Source organism: Castor canadensis, chromosome 8 (genome assembly GCF_047511655.1).
Source record: "Castor canadensis chromosome 8, mCasCan1.hap1v2, whole genome shotgun sequence".
NCBI classification, from domain to species: Eukaryota; Metazoa; Chordata; class Mammalia; order Rodentia; family Castoridae; genus Castor; species Castor canadensis.
The window spans coordinates 38,787,961-38,809,435 of NC_133393.1; the positions used below are offsets into that span (position 1 = coordinate 38,787,961).

Genomic DNA, 21,475 nt, shown 5'->3' on the forward strand with positions numbered 1-21,475 from the left:
AGAACAGGGACACTCGTAACTTCAGACTTACAATTTTGTAGCTGAAATAGGCAACCCTATCTACTATTAACTTTAGTCTTTAAAATTGTGTCCCTTTTCAATACATGGGATGCCCACTGAATATTGTGATTTGTGATTTATTCTCTGTGGTATATATGTTAGTTTGTATTCTTCTAAGATACACCCACTCAAACCAAAACAATTTTTTGCTGTTAAGGCTTATTATATTTATGCAATCTGCCTCTCTGGATCTTGAAGAAAATGTAGATGAGAAAGAACACACATGCTACCACAGTGTGTAGTCATTGCTCATAAATATGGATACTTTGGTAGATTCTGTAAATTCAACAAATAAATATTTATTGGTTCATTCTTCCCAAGCAATACTCTTGCCGTCCTTAAAAATTATGATGTAGATAGATTCATTGATGTTAAAAGAGGTTTCCAATATAGCTGATAAAATATTATCAGGCAGCAAAATAATATGAATACTCAGTATGTTGTAAACAAATTGTGTACATATGTACAAATTCATTTCTGTAAGTGTGTACAGTATACTTTCTGTCCTTGGGTAGGCAAGAGAGTCAAGAGCCTTATTTATTAAAATGTTTATAAGGTTCCTTTTGTTTATCTCTGTTATTCAGGTTTTTTCCCCATCTTTTTTATCTAATTGTTCTATAGTAAGCAATTGTATTTTATTCTTATTTGTCTCACCTAATTTGGGGATGGCACAGGGAAAAAGAGAATGTAGTGCAGGTACTCACATTAAGAGAAATTATAAAATTATGAAAATATCTTCTGAGCCTCTCCTATTGTTACAGATATGTAAATGTCTTGGGCCAAATAGTTATAAAGGCTTTTCTTTTTATTAAGTCTCTTCTAAGTGCCAAGTGCTACAGTAAGAACTGGAAACAATGTATGAAACAGGCATTATTATTGCCATTATGTAAATAGGGAAAGAGCTGAGTGTTTCCATCACTAGAACAGCACAGGTAGGAAGCGACAGAGCTGAGACACAGACTTGGTTCTGACGCTGAACTCTGCTTTTGTGGTCTTTATTATTCATCCTGTAGACATCTTGTCTGTCATTAGGAGGAAAAGGTCCATGTGTGTGAGTGGATTATGAAGTGTGGCTTTAAAAAGAAGATGGTATCACAGGTGTTGCCAACATGTACCATCTTTCACTGCCTGCATCGTTTCCAGCTGTCTTTTCAATTAAGCCATGGCATTCTTGATAGCCAGAATGACATTGTCTTAAGAGGCCTCACCTGTCCTAGGACAATCTGAGAGAACAGTGGGTATCCCTTGAACACATGGGACTTTAAGACATGCCTTTCAGATACTGAGAAACTGAGGCTGGTGGGACATTCTAAGAAGAGAGTCTACACATGGCCCCAGTGGCCATGCCATCTCCTTCCTTTCGGAAAAGGGCTGAAAAGCAGTGGACATCTTCCACTTGGTAGAATGAACCCCAGAGGCTCTGGTATCATGTGAAACTTGCCAGTGGGACTCTGGGAGCTGGAAGAGCTTTGTCTCACATCCCCTCCTAGACCTACAAAGGCATCTCTAAAACAGTCTGTGAAGTTTTCAACAGTGGAATCTTGAGCTGAGCTCCTAAAACAGTCTTCTGGTATCTCTCTCTTATCTGCCTCTACCATTCAGCCTTCCTCTGCCCCACACTCACTTCATCTTGGTTCTTTCCCACACTTGAGCTGCCAGTCAGTATCTCAGACACCATAGCCTTCTCACGGGACTACTCAGCCGGCTTGATAGGTGGTCTCCAACCACTCTGTCAAGTCCACGTTCCCATATGATCCTAATTACAGACTTATGGGTCTACCATTTGGGAAAGAATAAAGTTCAGTAAGTGGGATAGCCTCTGAATATTTATTCGGACATCTTTAGTTGGTCCTATGGTAGGCATGCCAGACAAGACATTAAAAGGGATGCCTAAAAATTATTTACCAGATGTACCATGCATCTCATGGCAAATGAATCATGCATGTGATTGGTTCTGCACACTGATTGTTTAGAGCTCTGTTTTTAAATTCCTGTAGTCAGCCAAATGAGCAAACATCCACCGTTCTTCAGATGTTTACTGTGTGCCTACTAGGTGCCACAGAGCTAGGGGGTGGAGTTCCTTCTTCTCCCTGGGCCTCACTGTGCTGACATAACAAATGAACCTCATATTGTTTTCTTAAATCTTTTCTTCTCTTCTAGTTTTCCAAAGAAGTTAGACCAAAATTTTCTCGGTGAAAAGAAACCAACGTGCTGTTTGCAGAGGGTGAGTGTTCCTTTAAATCCACCATATATTTTTACCCTTATCAAAAGTTTATCTAATGCTGTGAGGCTCCAAGAAAAAGTGTCTGGTAACATGTGTTCTCAAGAAGTATTTTTCCACTGGGAAGCAAGATGGATTTTCTCCTATTCTTCAACTCTTCTTATCACTGGGCCCCTTAGAAAGGATGGTTTTCTTTATAGATTGTTCTGCCATTTCTCTTTTTGTCTGCTGTTGCTTTGTTTGGGGTTTTGGGGGTAGTGTCTCACTATGTATTCTAGGCTAGTCTCAAACTCATGATCCTCCTTCCTAGTACTGGGATTATAGGCATGCACTACCATATCCAGCTTTTTCTGCTATTTCTTTCTGCAGTTCCCAGTTTTGCCTCTCATGGGTTGTCATTATTGTTTATGTTACCTTTTTCAGCTCACAGAGAGGATGAAAGAGGAAGTTTCTTTCCTTCAGTGATGGGCGTACAGAGATCTGGCCATAAGCAAAGAGAAACCATCTGTTTTGTTCACGTGGCTGTGCTAACTGATGAATACCATGACAAAGAATGATAGGACATGAAAAGTAGATGGGATTTTTAAGCCTGTCTGGCAAAGGCCCATGTACAGATGAGGCAGCTGAGGCTCAGGGGGCTTCAAGTCACTTGTTCATGGAGAGTGGCAGGGCCAGGAATGTGAGAGGCATTTGATGCCCAGCTGCACGGTTTTCATTCTACACAAAGCTGATTTTTGTATCCATAGCTTTTCTCCAAGGGCATGGATTTATATAGGTGATTCAACTTTAATGTAGTACAAATAAACTAACGGTAACCGTCTTTTCCCCTGAAGCAAATGTCAGGAGTGGTGCTGTTTGACTGTTTGACTTCCTAGTAATCAGACTTTGCAACTTCTAGGAGGGGTTGGCACAGTGGGTGCACCCACAGTGCCTCTGTGATGGACCTTGTATCAGAGGGCGTATTTTCCCTTGTGTTCTTTCCAAACCACCGCCTTTGCAGGGCCCCATCATCACGTGCTGAGATTGGGTGGCGCATCTGTTTTGCAGCTAGAGATCACAGCACACCTGCAGGTGTGCGCTGGCCAGCCGCAGACCATTCCCAGCTCCTCCCCACCCAAGGGCTGCCTGCACTTTCATAGTAATGGCCAACAGGATTCTTGTACGGCAGTGTATACTTGAGCTGCTATCATTGAGACTTTCCGAGAAACATCTCTTCTCTATAGAAAGAATGCAGTCATGCAGTGAGATGGAGACCAGTGTAAGAACAGGATCCTCCATTGACATTTGGGAAGGTGGACTTGCCCATGGTTCTTTCAAGGAATTCTGTGCTCTGGTCCTGTTCATTTAGGTTGGTGAGCTAGGGATACTTATTTGTAAAATATTTCTTTCATCTAAGGATTGGTCTAAACATTAAGAGCCTGTGTCCATTATTTTATCATGTTTGTCAACTAAATTGCTTTTTCTTAACAAACATGAGCTACTTTTCTGTGCTAACTGGAATCATTGTTATGGAACTTGATAAGTGTCTCATCCTCATACAAAGATAGCCTGGGATTGCAAAATGGACTAGAGGTGAGGCTCAAGCGATAAAGTGCCTGCTTTGCAAGCATAAAGCCCTGAATTCAAACCCCAGTCCCACCAAAAAAACAGACAAACAAACAAACAAACAAAACAGAGGTAGTCTGGTAGTCTGGTATCCACCAATGTGCTGAGGGGAATTTAGAACACAGTGACTTACTGAGGGATCCTCTGTTTATCACTCTGATATTGATCTCACCTGTCTACCTTTGCCAGGTTCATAGCAATGTGTATGCATTCAAAGTATGTATTAGTTTGCTTTCCATCACTGTGACAAAATACCTGAGATAACCAACTTACAAAGAGGAAAGGTTTGTTTTGACTGACAGTTTTGGAGGTTTCAGTTCATGGTTGGTTGGCCCCATTGCTTGGGCCTGTAGCCAGGCAGAACATCACAAAGGGGAATACATAGTAAATTAAGCTGTCACATCACAGTGACACAGGAAGGAGTTTGAATCCCAATATCTCCTTCAAAGGCACACCACCATATTACCTAACTTCCTTCTAGTAGACTCCACCTCTGCTTCCAATAACACCAAGGACTGGGGACCAACCCTTTAACCTATGAGCCTGTGGGTACATTTGAAACCCAAACTATAGCAAAGTCTGGACTTAGGGTTTTCATTTCTTCATCTTATCCAAGAAAAGCCCAAAAGATGTATCCCTAGAGTGTGCTACAATATCATGTGGAACTTGGAGAATGATGCTCTCTGGGGAATCCAAAGGTTTCTATGGAATTGAGAGATTAAGTAGCCCAGTTACTTGGGAGGCAGAAGCAGGACATTTTAAGTTTGAAGCCAACCTGGGCAAAGAGGTAGTGAGAACCTTTCTCAAAAACAAAATGAAAACAAATAGCCTGTGGTCATGGCTTGAGTGATAGAATACTTGCCGAGGATGCATGAGGCCTTGGGTTCAATGCCCAATACTGCCAAAAATAAATGAAAAAATTTAAAAATTAGTTAGACTAAAACTATGGGACAATTAAAAAGCCTTAGGAAAGGGGAGACATGCCAAACTCTATACGGATATTGTACTATTCTTTGGGTAAAGAATGAAGTGGTAGAGAGGGGTGAGGCAAGAAATGGTAAAGGGTGAAAGAAGGACCCAGAAGGACCACCTAAACTCATGTAGAACACTTGGGGAACCTTTGGTTCCCAGATGTGGTCATGGGTAGTTTGATGTTGATTCTCAAGACATCAAATTTTTATGCAAAATATTATAAGCCATTTGCTTTTCACCAAATCAGGGGAAACCAAACACATACTGAAGCCATGAGATTTATTTTCTCCAAATTGAAGCTCAGAGGCTGGGGGCACAGCTCAAGTGGTAGAGCACCTGAATAGCATGCATGAGGCCCTGGGTTTGATTCCCAGCACTCAAAGAAAAAAAAAAGAAATAGCCAAAAGCAGCTCATGCATGTATACCCCATAAAACATGAGTCACTGGGTTCCACAGTACACAGCAGGCTGGGTCCTGGCAACAATGCCGCTCTTGTTTCTGAGCTCAAATAGCACTCACCATCCATGGTGTTCCTTTAAGGGAAACCAGTGAAACACTCTTACGAGCACTGTGTTTTATTTGCTAGAGGCCAAGTGGAATAGCATGTATGGGTTCCATAGCAACATGTCTATGCAGCCAGAAAAATATAATGCCCGTGGCAGCCAGTGTGTCCTGGGCAGGGCGAGCACAGCCTTGTTACCCCCTTTCATTACTCTGCTTTTCCTCCCCTGCCTTCTCTCCTGGGGCCTGCGATAGTGTGGGGAATGTGTTTGTCATCGCTGCTATCTACCCCTGCTATTAACACTTGCCTCTGGCCCCATCCAGCTTGGAAGTTGATGAGGGAGCAGATGACATGGGTAGCACCATTCTGCAGGCTTCAGATGTGCCAGCTGAGCTGAGCACCTCTGCCTCAGCAATCAGGAATAGGTGGAGAGTTTGTGCTGTTCCTCCCCTCCCTGTAGCAGGGTGGCTGTGTCACATCTGCACAGTGGGGAGACCCTTTTCTAGTGGTCAGCTGCTCCTATCGGGAAGATGGGCAGTGACAAGGAGCAGTGTGAGACCCAGGGAGGCAGAGTGTCCATTTCATAGGTTACAGTACGTGGTGCCAGGTGCAGTAGGCTGTACAAAGACATACGGTGCCCATTTCCTTCCCACCAGGAGCTTCTACCAGGGTAGAGTTTCTTATTGCAGTTTCTCCACCACTCTGCACTTGGAGCTTTAACATGCCCTTTTACTTCCCATCTATCAAATCTGTCATGAAACCACTGTAAGCTCTCTTGTTTCAGCCAATGCTTTTTCCCTCTGAGCTCTGGAAGCGTTTTTGAAAATCTTTGCCATTCATTTGACACTTGCCCTGTATTTCCACTTGTGATAACTGTATTACTTTGGGGGCCTGAGCAGTCTTTCTAGGTAGAGAAGAAGCTCTTCAACATTCAGAACCACATATTTCTTTTTCATCTTTTTAAAAAATTTCTCTAATGCTCAGAACTGAGCCCTGTGGATAGTAACCAGACCATGATATTTGTTTATGACAATATTATATTCTCAACTATCTCCCAAGGATGTTGTGACTCAAGTGTGTAAATAATTGAAAGTATTTTTAAGTTTTTTCAAAGATAAATTCAAGAAATTTTTTTTCTAGCATTTTTTGAATGTAGATATATAAAGTTACAAGGTAAGAATATCTAAAGACTTCTCATTTCCTCATCTACCTCTTTGTGGCTACTCACCATGAACTATGTACCCGCTCTCACGCTGGCACTGAGATATCTTTTTCCCTCCCCACCCCCCAGTAATCCCTGTCACTGCATTTGTCTTCAGAGCCAGACTTCTCTGTCTAGCAATGTCTTTGGAGCCATTAAGTCAGAGATGTGAAGGAGTTTTCATTAAGGTGACAGGTTTGATAGATTAGGGTAGTGATTCCCAATTTAGTTTTGAGGTCTGTTGGGGGAGGAAAGGTTTGATAAAAACTTTTATTTTAAAAGAGTTCTGTTCCCTTCCCAACTTCTGAACCAACTGAAAAATAACAAAAAAGTAATAAGACAGGTAGAACCCAAAATGCACTGTGTGACTGATAACAGCTAACTAAAAGGTTGTAGTTAGGTTGAGAGCCAAAGGGATTCACTACCTCTGTAGTCCCTGATTCCCCAGTTTAGTCCTAGTACTTAGGAAAGTTTTTGTATTTGTCCTGTTTTGCCTCTTTTTGTATATATTGCTTTGGGGCCCTGAGCAATAGAGGGAAAAGAGAGAGAAAGTAGAGGGGAAGCCCTTCAACATTTAGAACCTGAGTGTCTTTCTTCCTTCTTTGAGTCTGAGAGCCCTGTTTATGGGAAGAAAGAGGGAAAAAGAGTTGATAGATTAACTCTGCCTAGGGAAGTTAACCCTTTCTAAGGGGAGGCATGGGCCACATTGGCTCTAGCCTCCTAGCCAAGTAATTCACTCCACACCCTTGGGGTAGGAAAGGGAAGGGCAAGAAGCCACAGGATTTAGGAAAACCTTCCCCAGAGAAAACAGGGGTGGGAGTGGTGCTCCTTTCTTGCTCTGTCCACATCAGGCAGACAATCCCCCCCAGCTCACTCTGGCCATCTTCCCCCATTTTCTTTCTAGTTCTTGGGCATATGTGTTCATTGATGGCTTAGTGTTTGCTTCTTTAACTAGAACCTTAGGCCAGTGAAAGCAGAAACCCGATTAGCCTCATTTACTGCTGTATGCCAGTATTTAAAACTGCGCCAAGCACAGTGGAGGCATTTGACACATATCTGTTGAATGACTAAATGGATAAATGTCATTTGGTGCCTCTGCTCACACCCTTAATTGCCCAGACATCCACTGTGCCCTGATTTGCCTGGCAAACACCTATTCATATTGTAAGACTCAGATTCACCCTCATGGTCTCTAGGTTGCTGTGTCAGCTTCCCTACCAAGTGCAAGAGGCCCTTTCCTGGTCTGTCACTCCCCAGTTGCCCGTAGTTGCATGAGTGTGTGAGTATGCCCTCATAAGTGTGCATGTATGTGTGTGTATCTATGTGCACAGTGCATGCATGTATGCCTGCATACCTGCTTAATATTCCAAATCACTCATTTGTTTACATATCTATCTCCCTTACTGGATTGTAAACTCCTTGGCAACGAGGCAACTTGTCATTCAGCCTTGTTTCTCTGATATCTGCCAGGTAGTAGATGCTGGTAAACAATACCAGCATTCCAGTCATTCAAAACTTTCTAAGAGCTGCTCTAAATACCTACAATAACTTTCTAAATGTCCTACATATAATAACTCATGTAGTTCTCACAACAGCTATCCAAGATACACTGTTAATTCTCATTTTACAGACAAGGAAACTGGAGAGATAGGAGATAAAGTGGCCCATGGTCTCACAGCTGGTCTAATTCCATAGCTTTTATTCTCTGCTGCCTCTCTGAGCCTGACTGTGTGAATGAAAAAATGAATGAATGAGAATCCTAGAAGCCCAGACCTAAATCATTAAATAGGCCCCAAAGCCTTGAGATTAACACAAATAAGTAAGAAATAATTACCAAGCCAGCCTCTGATTAGCCCTGAGTGACACAGAAGCCTGAGGTCACAGATGAAATACTATAACCATTGATTGCATTTACTTCCTTGTAATAACCATGCCTGCATAGTGGTGTTGGTTCTTAAAGATAAATAGTTGTCATTATATGTTGGGAATGATTTCCCACAAGGAATTGACTCATCAATTATGAGTTAAGCAGTAATTCACTTGAGTAAAGCTCACTCCTAAATTTGGAGAGAAATTGAGGGACAGAAGGGAGTGAGTGGAAGGATGAGGAGGAGAGCCCTGAAAGTCAAAAGCCAAAGTTACTGTCTTCAGTACACTCAAGCCTAGTTGACGAGGCAAGGCGTGATTATAGGCAACATTAAGGAAACATAAAGAAAAAAAGGACAGAAAATGTGAGAAGTATCAGAAGGCATTATTGTACATGAATTCATTGCCAAACAGTGATAATAGAGAAATTGAAAGTTATTGTGTTAGGATAGGATAAGTTTTTATAGTGGAAACAATCAACCCAAACTCTCAGTAGCTTCCAAAATAAGTTCATCTCTCACTCCTATGGTGTCTGCTATGCATAGCACCACAATGCAGGTGGCTTTGGTCTTTTATTTGACCATCTAGAGGCCTCCTTCAGGATCACAGGGGAAGAGAGGAAGACTAAAGAATTGCGGTAACATTAATGGCTGTTATTAAGTGCTTCAGAGTTTTGGGTTGCAAGGGACACTTGTCACTTGCTGTTTTCTAAGCATAGCATTTATCTTTTTATACAGCTCTGGCATCCCAGTCCTGTTACCCAGCACATAGTGGGTGCTCAGGGAATACGTGTAGGATGAAAGAATGAGCGATCATAGGAATTATTAATCACTCACTTCTGAGAGTATCATAGCACATACTCAGGGCAGTCTGGAATCCTGGCCTTGGGAAAATGAAGTCTAGCCCAAAGATATTTAGTAAAATTAGAAGAGCATCAATAAAATTAACAATATAGCTAACGTTATTTAGCAATGGTGAATGGAAAGTCTTAAGGACATGGGCAAATTAAATCCAGTTTAGTTGGATGCTCAGTTCTTGCTAAAACCCCATGTCTTCAGACTTCATTTCTGGTCTGGAGCAGTGGTAATGGAGAGGATGGAGTGATTGCTTTGCTGGTGCAGTTTGGAGTAGACAGGGCAGTACTATAGGGAGGGCCCTGAGTTGGAGGTGGGCAGTTGCTGTTTTGATGCGGTTAGTTTTACAGCTGGGTTCATAACTCATGAGATAGTGAAGAAACCAGAGACTGGGGCCTGCCTGAGGAGATAAGGTGGTAGCAGAATGGAGGCACAGAAGTGGGGGACACTGCAAAGCATGATGTGACCAAAATGGGGTGATTATTTTGATATAAGAAACAAGGGGAGGGAAGGAATGGGAGATAACTGAATTTTGAGCCTGAGTGACAGTTGAAGGTGTCCTATGTTTGAGATATTTTTAATAACAGTGACATTCAGAGTTGAGGCTTCTGAGGCAAGCCCCCTCTGAGTAACAGTTACCTTGACTCCAGCTTTTTTACTTAGCCTTCCCTCCCTGAGGTTTAGGATCACATCTTAAAATCAGCAGCAGAACTGTCAGGCTGAAATTTCATCTCCATCGTGGCCCTCTAGTGGAGATAAAGAGGTTTAAATGTGGGCAAGAAGTGAAATGAAAAGTGTGGTTGCTGAGTAACTGCTGATAAAAGAGGCTCCTCAGAACCATCTCTCTCCTGCCCTGCCAGGAAAGCGCCTCACTATCAGCCTCCACCTCCCCATGGCTCTGCGAAATGAGTGATAATGTCTTGCTAGTTGGTAAAACTCTTGCAAGCTGACACTTTTTTTAAAGCACCACAAGACCACTGCACACCACAATCTTTTTGATTTGACAAGAGAGAGCCAGTTTTGATTTGAGAGAAAGGAAAAAGAGAAGGGTTGGGATTACATTTCCATTTTACTTTCTGGGGACTGTTTGTCATGCCACTTTTCATAGGTACCACTCTCTGTGGCAGAAGAAGTCTAATTAGAGAAGTTGAAGTTGTATGTAGCTCACACATAATGTAAGTCTATAGCTCGAAGGAATCAGAGTGAGTGCCTGGGCTCCCTCAGTTCAGGGGTGCATGAGCCTTCAATGTCCTTACTGTGTATAAAGGACAAAGTTGGAGAGACACTGTTGGGGAGAGGAGAGCTCTTAAGGATGTGCTGCCTTTCTTCTCTGCTTTCTCCATGGGTCTGTGAAGAGGTGCCTCTGGGCATAGGGCAGGAAGAAAACCAAGAGTGCTTTGAAGTCACCCTCTCCTTCCCTCTAGTGCCCTTGGCTGCCCTTGTTGGGTAGACAGTCCTGCTGACCCTCTTTGACACCTGAGGTGCTGCTCTCCATGACGCGAGTGCCCTTTTTGACATGGAAGGCACGTGGCATTTTTGGTCATTTCAGTTCCCTCTCATATACCCATAAAACCACCATGGTCCATTAGATTGATTTGTGCATAAAATTGCTTTGAAATAGCAAGTTGCTCAGAGGCCTTTGTCTTTTTCCAGGAGGTGTATATTTGAACAGACAGACTAAACTATTTATAGATCATTATGTATTGTGTTGCAGGGAAAGGTGGAAGTAGGCTTTATTATTCTCTTCTTCCTTTCCTATAGTTTCAAGCATAGTTTCTCACTAGCACTAGAGACCAAGCATTTTGAATTCTCCAGTGATACCAATATCCTTTTGATGTACTTTGTATAGAAACTAAAGCAGGAACAGGCTTCAGAATAAGCTAACTAAAGAATCTTGGAGCTTTTGATCACTTTCCATTAGCGTGAACAGTGATCTCTATCCTGTCAGATTTTGTTTGAGAAGACATTGGCTGTTTATTGAAGGTAAACATGTTGCTGGTATTTAGCGTTTCTTCTCAACTCAGGAGTTGGAAAATTCACATGTGAGATTAAACTCGTTGGTATAAATGGGACTCTGCCTGCCCCAAACATCTCCCTAGCCATTGGCTGAACTTTTGAGAGGAGCTTGCACTAAAATAAATGGATATAGTACTTACAGAGCCTTTTGTTTCAGGCCTCTCGTCACATCTCACTATGTAATATTTGGTCAAAAGAAACCAGAGTGCAAGAAGGTCACATGATCACAGCTACTCACAAATTCTTAGAAAGTGTTGTTCATCTTTGGTTAGGTATCAGGTGTGGCAGACAGAGTAGGTTCAAAGTCATTCTTCTCATCTTTCTTGTAATGTGTATTCTGCTATTGCTCTTGGTTCTGGCTTTGGCTCTCACCCTGACTTGCAAGAGGGAAAGAATGACTGTTTATTGCTGTTGGTATCTGCAAATCTGTAGGCAGAGCTCTCTCTGATCACAGGGTCAGTGATCAGCCCATTCTATTTCTTTTCACTTTTTGACATATTAGAAGAAGAAAAAGGCTTGCATTCTAAAAATGTGTGTATCTAAAAAGAGAGGCTGTTTAGAACTTTTAAAAGTTTTAGAACTTGGAAATTTCACACCTTTTTTTTTTTTTCATTTAGTATTTGAGAAACTGATATGGTAACATTGTCCTTGGAGTATAGGTTCCTAATTAGGGAAGATGGCTACTTTTAATTTAAAATGCATTACTTTCTTTTGAGTTGAGAGTTAATCTGAGATAGGCCTGTTTTCACATTTAGCTGTTTCCAGGTTCTGCAATTATAATAAATTTCATAGCTTCGAAACATGGGAGCGCATGCCTGTAATCCTAGCTACTCAGGAGGCAGAGATCAGGAGGATTGCCGTTCGAAGCCAGTACTGGCAAATAGTTTGTGAGACCCTATCTCGAAAAAACTCTTCACAAAAAAGGGCTGGTAGAATGACTGAAGGTGTTGGCCGAGTTCAAACCCCAGTACCACACACACAAAAAAAAACCCATGGTTGCAAATTATATCTTTTTCTAGAGTTATATATGGACTCGCAAACAAATGGTGCTTTCTGATGAAGGAGTGCTGTGCAAACTTTGTGGTAAAACCTTTCACATCAGCCACAGTGGCATATCTTCTAAAGATCTGGTTTCTCAGGTAATGATATCCTCCTCACAGTGAGGATGAAGGAGAGGGAGGCCCTCCTGTGTTCTGCTGCCAGACACCTGGTCTTGATAATGTTTGCTAGATTGTTTTCCATAAAGGCAGTTGAATGAATGCAATAGAAGAGATTGCTATCTCAACTTGTCTTTGGTATGTTCTAACACAGTTATTAACAGGTCCTTGATTGGCTGGAGACAGCAAGGCCCACCAAATTTTGTTTTAAAAAGCAAGACATACTTCTGAAGAGAAAGAATCTAAGTTGAAGTGATTGAATTTTTTTTTTTTTTTTTTTTTTTTTTTGTGGTGCTGGGGATCAAACCCAGGACCTTCGCTTCAGGGCATCCTGCCTGGTAATTAACCCTGGAGTGTCTACAAAGATTAGGGGACTGGATAAAGGGAAAGATGGTGGTGGGGTGGGTGGGGTCAAGCCTCACAGCTTAGGTACAGAAGAAAACCAAGTTACCTGGCAAGTCACCTGGTTGCCAAGGCAACTACTAAGGGAGTGAAGTAGCCTGAAACTGAGCATCAATCATTTCACACCAGTTCTCCTCAGAACTGAATACTGTTTTCCTTAGCCCCTCCCCCCCATCCTGGCTTCTGTTTATCCTGCTTCCTGAAGGAAATACCCTTTGTGTGCCAGATGTATTATCAACTTGAGCGTATGAGAACATTAGCAAACAGTCTGGAGAAGGTTTCAGACTTTTGTTGTTACTAGCTTGGTTCTGAGGAAGGAAGGATAGTAGAAAGCTACAGAGATCTGAATAATGGAAGTGGAGCACCCTGAAGGAAATGTTGCATGTCAAGCCCTGTCCTGTGTCTACCGTGTTTCCAGTCTATTCCTTAAAATATCTGTTGTGTTAAAATATGATTGAGTTTGTATGAAATTCCATACCTTTGAGGTTGTTAGCTCTCTGCCCATGTGTGAGGGAAGTGGGAGATGGAGGTCCAGTTCATTCCCATGTGTCATGTCTTCTGTTTGAATTATGGAAGTCAGGATTATTTTATTCACAAGTTAATACCCTGTAGTATACAGTGTGGAGCCCTCTGAAAAAAACTGTACCTGACTTCCACTTTCCATGCCTAACTTAATTAAGCATACTTTCCAGTAGGTGAGTATGTGTCATAGCAAGTCTGTATTTCCTTATTAAGATTTATCTACCACATAGAAAAAAATCAAAAGCTTTATTACAGTATGGAGAAAGTCATGCTATAATGATGTCAGATGAGAATAAATCTGTTTCTAGCACATATTTTATAGGTCTATTGGAAAAGGACAGAAAACTTTTTAAAACTTTGATGTAAATATTTACACAGCCAACTCATTCACCGAAATGGGAGAATTGTATTATTGACAGTAGGGGACAGGTCTTCTACTGACATCCACCTATAGGTTGACAGCTTTCATAAAAGATAAATCCTGTCAGATATTTGTCTGGCCAAGATAACATTTGTCCTCCTCATACATAAGGTTGATGAAATGAACCTTCTGCTATCTATGTAGCTTTATTACAATTTTACAGCTAAAAAATTATCTACTTGCTATGATCTTTGCATGAATCACGTAAATAATGTTTTGATTGTGATACTTTGTTTTCCTGGTCAGTTCAGCTAGTCAAGAATTAATGAATGTCTACCATGAACTTGGTCAAGTACATAGAAATCACCAGGGAATTTTGTTAAAATACTGGTTCTAATCCTATAAGTCTACAAGAGGGACTGAAATGTGATTGACCCACAGACCACTCTTGGAGTAACAAGGTGTTGGTGATACAGAGAACAGAAGCCATGTTCTGTGACCTCAAGAGTCAGATTATCTGATGGAAAAAGTATACAAGTAGTTACGGCCTAAGACAGTAGGTGATATGATGTATTATAATAGTAAAAACATGCTATAGGATTAAAGATAGAAGTGGTCACTATTGACCAGAAAAATTTCCATAGAGAAAGTGATTTTGGAATTGATCTTTTGTTTTCATCTCTTAGGATGGGGAGATGCAGTGAGGACCAATGACACAAAAGGCACAGATTCTGGAAAGGAAAGAGTATGTTTGAGGAACAAGCAGCTGCCTGTTTGCCTGTGATGGGAAAAGAAGGCACAACTGGGGAGGAAAGGGAAAGCAGTCTAGAATAGAAACTCTGGACTTAGGAAGCAAAGAGGCTCAGTAGCAAGAGCTTTTGAAAGAAAAGAATAGATAGATTGAAACTACCGTTTAGGAAGTTTAATCTGGCATGTGTATACAGGAAGGACTGGAGTGGGGAGTGACTTCCTATTTTAAGAGAAGAAGTAGTAAGACAGATAAAGTGACTTATTCTAGCAATGGGGAAGATAGTGAATGAAATGACAGGCAGAGAGAATGGACAGAAATCACCCAAGGGCAATCAGGGTTTTGAGCCTGGACAACTAGCTGTGTGCTGGAAAGTTAGAATGAGCTATCTGAACATTTTGAATAGGAAGATCAATGACATTTACATATTCATCCTGGTCATTTTCCTACTTCAGATAGGATGGACAAAAAAGGCCTTCATGCCTATAATAGCATGCCAACTGCCTACCCTGCTTTACTATTTAACACTTTTTATTATCTGATTATAATTTTTAAATTTATCTGTGTGTAGCATTGAAGCCTTCACCTTCATGGAGCTTTCAAAGTATAGTGGAAGAGACAGAAGAGAGATAAATATAATGAGGATGAAAGGAAAGGAACGTAAGAAAGAATAAGAGGATGGGTCTACTTTAGAGAGGGCAGTAGAGAGAGCCTTTCTTAGCAGATGGCATTGAACTGAGAGAAGGGCACAGTAGGTGAAGAAATGGCACAGGCAAAGGGAATAATGTATGTATACACTTGTGGACAGACATGCTTGGTACATTCCAAAAATGTGAAGTCATGTGACTGCAGTTAGGAAAAGAGCAGGAGATGAATTTAGAAAATCTCCTGGCCACAGGGAATACAGAAGATTCGATTTTATACTAAGTGCCTGGGCAGTCATCTAAGGCTGTAACATACACAGGGTAGTTTGGAGGATGGCAAGAAAATCAGGTAGGAAATGCCATTGACCAGTAGTTTGGACTTGAATGGTGGCAGTAACATTGGAGGGAAGTAGATGGATTCAAGATACAGTATTATTCTCAATGTCAGATATATAAAACTTGTAGTTTTGTTAAAGATAAAAAAGAGGGACATTTCCAAGTTTTTGGCTTGAGGGCTGGTGGAGTGGCTCAAGTGGTAGAGTGCCCATCTAGAAAGCATGAGGACCTGAGTTCAAATTCCAGTAATGCCCCCCAAAAATGAATCACTTCAAGTTTCTGGCTTGAGCAATTTTATAGGTGAATCTACTATACACAGAGTAGGGACAGGACTGTTGCAGAGTTTTCGAGATGCATAGTTTAATGTGTGCATGAGACTTTTTAAAATTGTGGTAAAATAGACTTATCAAATTTGCAATCTTAACCATTCTTAGGTATACAGTTTAGTGGTGTGAAGTACATTGACATTGTTGTGTACCCAATCTCAACTGTTTTCATCTTGTAAAGCTAAAACTCAGCACACATCAAACAATAACTGGACCATTCTTCCTTCCCCTGGCCCCTGGCAAACTCCATTCCATAATTCATGTCTATGAATTTGACTATTTTAAATACTCATGGAAGTGGAATCACATAGCACTTGGTATTTTTGAGATTTTTCATTTGGCATAGTGTCCCAAAGTTTCATCCATGTGGTAGCAAATGCAGGATTATTTTCCCTTTAAGTCTGGTTGATTCTGTCATATGTGTACATCACATTTTATTTCTCCAGTCCTCTGTCCATGGACACTTGGGTTGCTTCGACCTTTTGGTTATTGTGAGTGAACATGGTGTATTAATATCTCTTCAAGATCTTGTATTCAGTTCTTTGGGGTATATACACAGAAGTGGAGTTGCTGGGTGTGGGGAGTGGATTATGAGAAGCCTATGAGAATCTGACATAAGCATAGTGTGCCCACTAATTGGCAGGCTGAGTTTGGCACAGCCTCAACTTCAGATGCAGCAGAACTGCTTTTCCTAAGTTGTTTACATTCCGAGAAGCAGGAACTCAGGTTTCTCTTGTTACCAAGTCATGCCCCTCCCCCAAGAACTGTTGCTCCACCTCCTTGTTTACCACTGGATATAAAAGGCTCACTTAAGAAGGACACAAGCTTTTTTGGTGGAGGATGGATTGATTAGTGGGCTGCTTGCGAGAATGATGCTGCTGGTGGGCTGCTGAGTTATGATAGAGATTAAAGAGAACATGGGACAGTGCAAGTCTGCACCAAGAACTTTATACATAGGTTTTAGAAAAGCTAAGCTAAATAAAAGCTAAAGAGAACATGGGGCAGTGCAAGTCTGAGGGCCAAGACTTTAAGAGTTATGCTAATGTGTTTTTTAGACACTGCTGCTGTTGTTTGTCTGCAAGTCTGAGCACTGAGACTTTAAGAAAGCTAAAGAGAGAACATGGGACAGTGCAAGCCTGGTGGGACAGTGAAAGCCTGAGTGTAAAGACTTTAAGAGAGATTATGCTAAAGGAAAGTGAGGAGAAAACATGGGACAGAGCAAGACTAAGGAAAGAGACATTACAGAACAGAAAAGAATACTATAGAAGCCAGGTTTTAAAGAATAGTTAAGCAAGGTTTTAAAGAAAAACTTTAGAAGCAAGGCCTTTATAGAATAAGAGAAAAGAAGCAGAACAAAGAGAAGAGAAATAAAAGAAGCAATGAGGCTGTTGTGCGTCGCCATCCAAAAGCCCAGCATACCTGGCCCCAGCTTTATGCATGTTTGTCTATCGTTTGTCCTTTCTGCATCTTCCATCACCCCCAACTAGGCCAGTTAGGTTCAGTAGTAACAAGGGAGTGAGAAAAATCTTGCTCCAGCTGGATAATATGGTAATTCTGTTTTTAATTTTTTTGAGTGAGTACATATTGTTTTCCACAGTGGCTGCACCATTTTACATTTCAACTAACAGTACTCAAGCGTTCCAGTTTCTCCATATCCTTACCAACACTTGTTGTTTTCTGTTTTGTGATAGTAGCCATCTTAGTGGGTGTGAGGTGGTGAGGACATTTCAGGTAGGTATCGTATCTCTAAATGTACAGATCAAGAGGCATGGGTCTTATACATAATATACAAATGCAGATTCAGCCCATCTTTTCTTTTGATGAGAATTTTGAGTTTTATTTGCCAATTAATATAAATGAATTTAGAAATATTCCTTCTTTCCACTTTTATATTATATGAAGCAATTTTATTTACAACCTTAATCTACAATACCAATATCTTCCTCATCATTTGAACTATCTTTTGGGGTCATCCAAATAATTTTGATGATTTGAGCACATCTTCTTGATACCCAGGTAAATTGTTTGAGGTACAATGTGTTTTGAATTTACCTTTGATTCTATAACCAGAACTTTTTATTTTCAGCAGTACTGAGTTTGAATTCAGGGCCTCTTATTTGCTAGACAAGTGCTCTGCCAACTGAGCTACACCCCATCCCTTTTTACTTTGAGTTATTTTTCAGATACGGTCTTGTGTTTTTGCCTATGGTAGTCTCAGACCATGATCCTCCTACCTGTGAATCTCTTACTTCTGCCTCCCATGCAGCTGGAATTACAGATATGCACCACTCAACTTGTTTTTTGAGATCAGATCTCACTAACTTTCTTGCCTAGGCTGGCTTCAAACCCTGGTCCTTCCATTTCCACCTCTTATGTAGCTGGTGTTACAGGCATGCACCACCACACCTGGCCCCTATTACCAGAACTTTAATCCAAAGTGACAAGTACCCATTCCTATTGCTATCAGTAATATTTATTAATAGCTCATGCAAAACATATCACTGCCAAGCCCACTGTTAATGTGAGCATGGATGCAGGGAGGTATGTTATACAAGGGGCCATTACTGTAACAATATCCTAAACCATATTATTAAGAGATTTTTCTCCACTTCTCCAGTGAGTATATTTTCATGCTCTATGGAACTTAACCACTGACTATGTTGCATTTGAAAGTAATCTTTAAAATACCTCTTTATTTATAGTAACATCCAATGCTTGCAACTGTGAAAGTCATACTCCCAAGAATAATTACTAGGTAAATGTGTTTTCCTTCTTTAAAAAAAACAGTACTGTTAGCTGACTTTTATAAACATATACAACCTTGACCAAGATAGTTTCAAGATAATATACTTTTCATAAAGAGTACTTTGTTGGTCAAAATAAATACTTAAGGGAGCAACAACTAATATGATAAACATTATAAAGACTCAAAATACTAAGAAAACTCAGGCTTTTCTGGTGGTTGCATTTAGGAAAAAATACCTTTTGATTATTTTACCTTTTATTCAGGCACACATTGGTACTAAACTTGGCATACAGTATAGGAAGAGCTTTGATACAGTGAAAGCCCTTAAACATTAAGAATAATGCTTACTTGGTGTGTCTGAAGTTTAGTCTTTCCTGGACATAAGGAACCATTCATGCTATGATTCAGCAATACTTCTCCATCCATTCATCCATTTATTTATTAATTGATTTCAAGCACATTTAATATCTATGTCTACTTTTACTCTTGTTATCCAAACTGATAAAAATAAATATATTCTGTTACACATTTAGAAATTCTCTGCACTACCAAAGGTAGTTACTTAAAAAAATTAGACAAATTCATGTGGCAAATACCTATCTATGTCTCATAGATTTGATTCAATATTTAAAATACATTCTATTCAAAGACTCAAAGTATGATAACCTGTTTCTGCAGTGATGATTTGGATAAGGGCAGGGTTCTATAAAAGCAGCTTTAATAGACAGTATGGAAGAGCATATGTCTTTGCTCTCTGGGTGGCCATGTCTCCATCCATCCATTCATGCATCCTTCCATGCATCCATCTAGTCCTTTGGTTGAATTTCACCCATATCCTCTTATTGCATGGTGTTGGATGGTGTTGTCCATCTTTTTTGGACATGCTCTTTACTCTTACCATGGAAGAGAATTACATAAAAGAAAGTACTGCACATTTTTCTTCTTTTACCACAGAGACATGTGCTTTTGATTCCTAACTGGGCCCACTAGGCCACAGTCCTTCATGAGCCTTCACTAAAACAAATAATGTTAATTTTCATTTCATATCTTTGACTTAGGAATTCCAAAGTGGTTTACCAATATAAACTCATGCTGACTAACACTTCTGAACAAGACATTAATACTTTTGACCTCATTATATAAATGAATTCTATGTTTTCCAAAGAATTTAAATGTCTTGGCAACTATTCAATGTGGAGTGAGGAAAAGAATTAAAGAAAAATTACCTTTTCTTAAAGCACTATTTGATGACTTGGTCTACAGAAGGATGTCTTCTTTTCTGGGAACTTTTAAAAGTGGGAGGGTAAAGCCTTGTGCAAAAGTATGAAATAAAATCTTACTAGAGAAAAAACATTAGAACCGCCATGTGGCCATTTTCTTTAAAACACTTTATTTGGTTTAGTGCTTAATAAGATGATGAATAGGAAACAGTGCTGCCTGCTCTGTGCCACCCTCATAATGAGTCACAGCATATGGATGAACAGAAACAAATCTCCAGCTTAACAGACCTAACTCTTGTGCCCTCCTAGAAATACTTCTCATTTGTCCATTCCTGTGTAAATCAGAATATAGTAAACTCTAATGCCAAGTCAGGCACAGTGGCACACACCTGAAATCCCAGCTACTTGGTAGGTGAAGATTGAGAGGATCATAGTTGGAGGCCAGCCCAGGCATAAAAAGTAGTGAGACCCCACCCACCCACCCATCTCAACAAATAACCTGGATGTTATGTTGTATGGCTGTCAGCAGAGCTGTAATTCCAGCTCTGCTGAAGGAGGAGACATATAAAGTCTAGTATGTGAAGCAACACAAAAATCACTTGCATGTTTAAAAGCTAGAAGGAGCTGGGGTGTAGGTAGCTCACTTACCAGAGGTAAGTGCATATGACCCTGGGTTTGATCCATAGCATCACAAATAATAATAATAATAATAATTAATAATAACATAGAAGCATCATGGTTTATGTTCTTAATCACCTTATCTCTGAGATCCTAATCTGTTTTCTTTAACTTGGTTCTCTCAAGCTTGCTTTTGAAATAGGATGCCTCTAACGATGTCCACGTCTCAGTTCTCATACACTGTTTCAGGAAATTTAAGTACTCTAAATAGTCAAATGCAGCTTTGTAAGGGACAAAGACTGCTTTTTCAGCAAGTCTGGCTTGCATTCATATTAAATCCCCCTCTTTTTCTATTGCAAGGGGAAATCTCATTGCTGTATTTAACTTTCTATTTCAGTAGATTGCTGTGCACTTAACATCCCAAATAAAGCCTATTTGCTTTCTTTTCCTGATTAACTCTTTAAGGCTTGAGATGTCAACCTGACCTAGTGAAGGAATATGCAAAGATAGTATTGATGCCAAGACCCTCTGCCCAGCTGCTAGAGACCTTTCAATGCTGTTTACTAATTTCTTGGTAGAAGAAAGTCTGGTGGCAGGGGATTGGCTGGTGAAATCTGACATGTGAGGGGAGTACTAATTAGTCAAGAAGTTGACATTTGGGCTACTGACATGTTGCATCTTTCAGGGAAGGACCTTGTGGCTTCCTCATATGCCTCAGATATCTGGCTGGCCCCAGCTGAGAGGCAGAACTTGAGACTGTGACTGGCTGCATGGGGCCCCTTGCTCAGGTTTCTCAGCTATGTAATGAGTACTGTGAAAGAGAAAGCAGTAGCAGTGATTCCAGTTATAAAGAAGAAGTTATGCTGAGGCTACAAAATGGAAGTGGAATAGCTGAACACCAGAGGAAGTGGGGCTCTTCCAGTCACCATAGCCAAAACCACCTCACAAGGTAGAATAGCAGATGTATCAGCTCTTTTGTCCTGAGGACTCTGGGCTTCAGAAGGTCAGAGAGCTGTTGAATGTTGGTACAGGAGAGATGGTAGGAATAGCTTCACTCTGGCTTAATTTTCATTTATTCCATGTAATTTTACCCATGGG

The 21,475-nt window shown here is 40.6% G+C and overlaps 1 protein-coding gene across 23 annotated transcripts in view; it reads left to right on the forward strand.

Annotated features, from left to right (window-relative positions):
* Positions 1–21,475, forward strand: part of Atxn1 (ataxin 1) — a 383,376-nt gene that overhangs the window by 203,162 nt on the left and 158,739 nt on the right. For all 23 annotated transcript variants that reach the window (XM_074082859.1, XM_074082860.1, XM_074082854.1 and 20 more), the window contains one exon: positions 2,221–2,284. The gene's annotated coding sequence lies outside the window, so the exon portion shown is untranslated. The remainder of the gene's footprint in view (positions 1–2,220; positions 2,285–21,475) is intronic.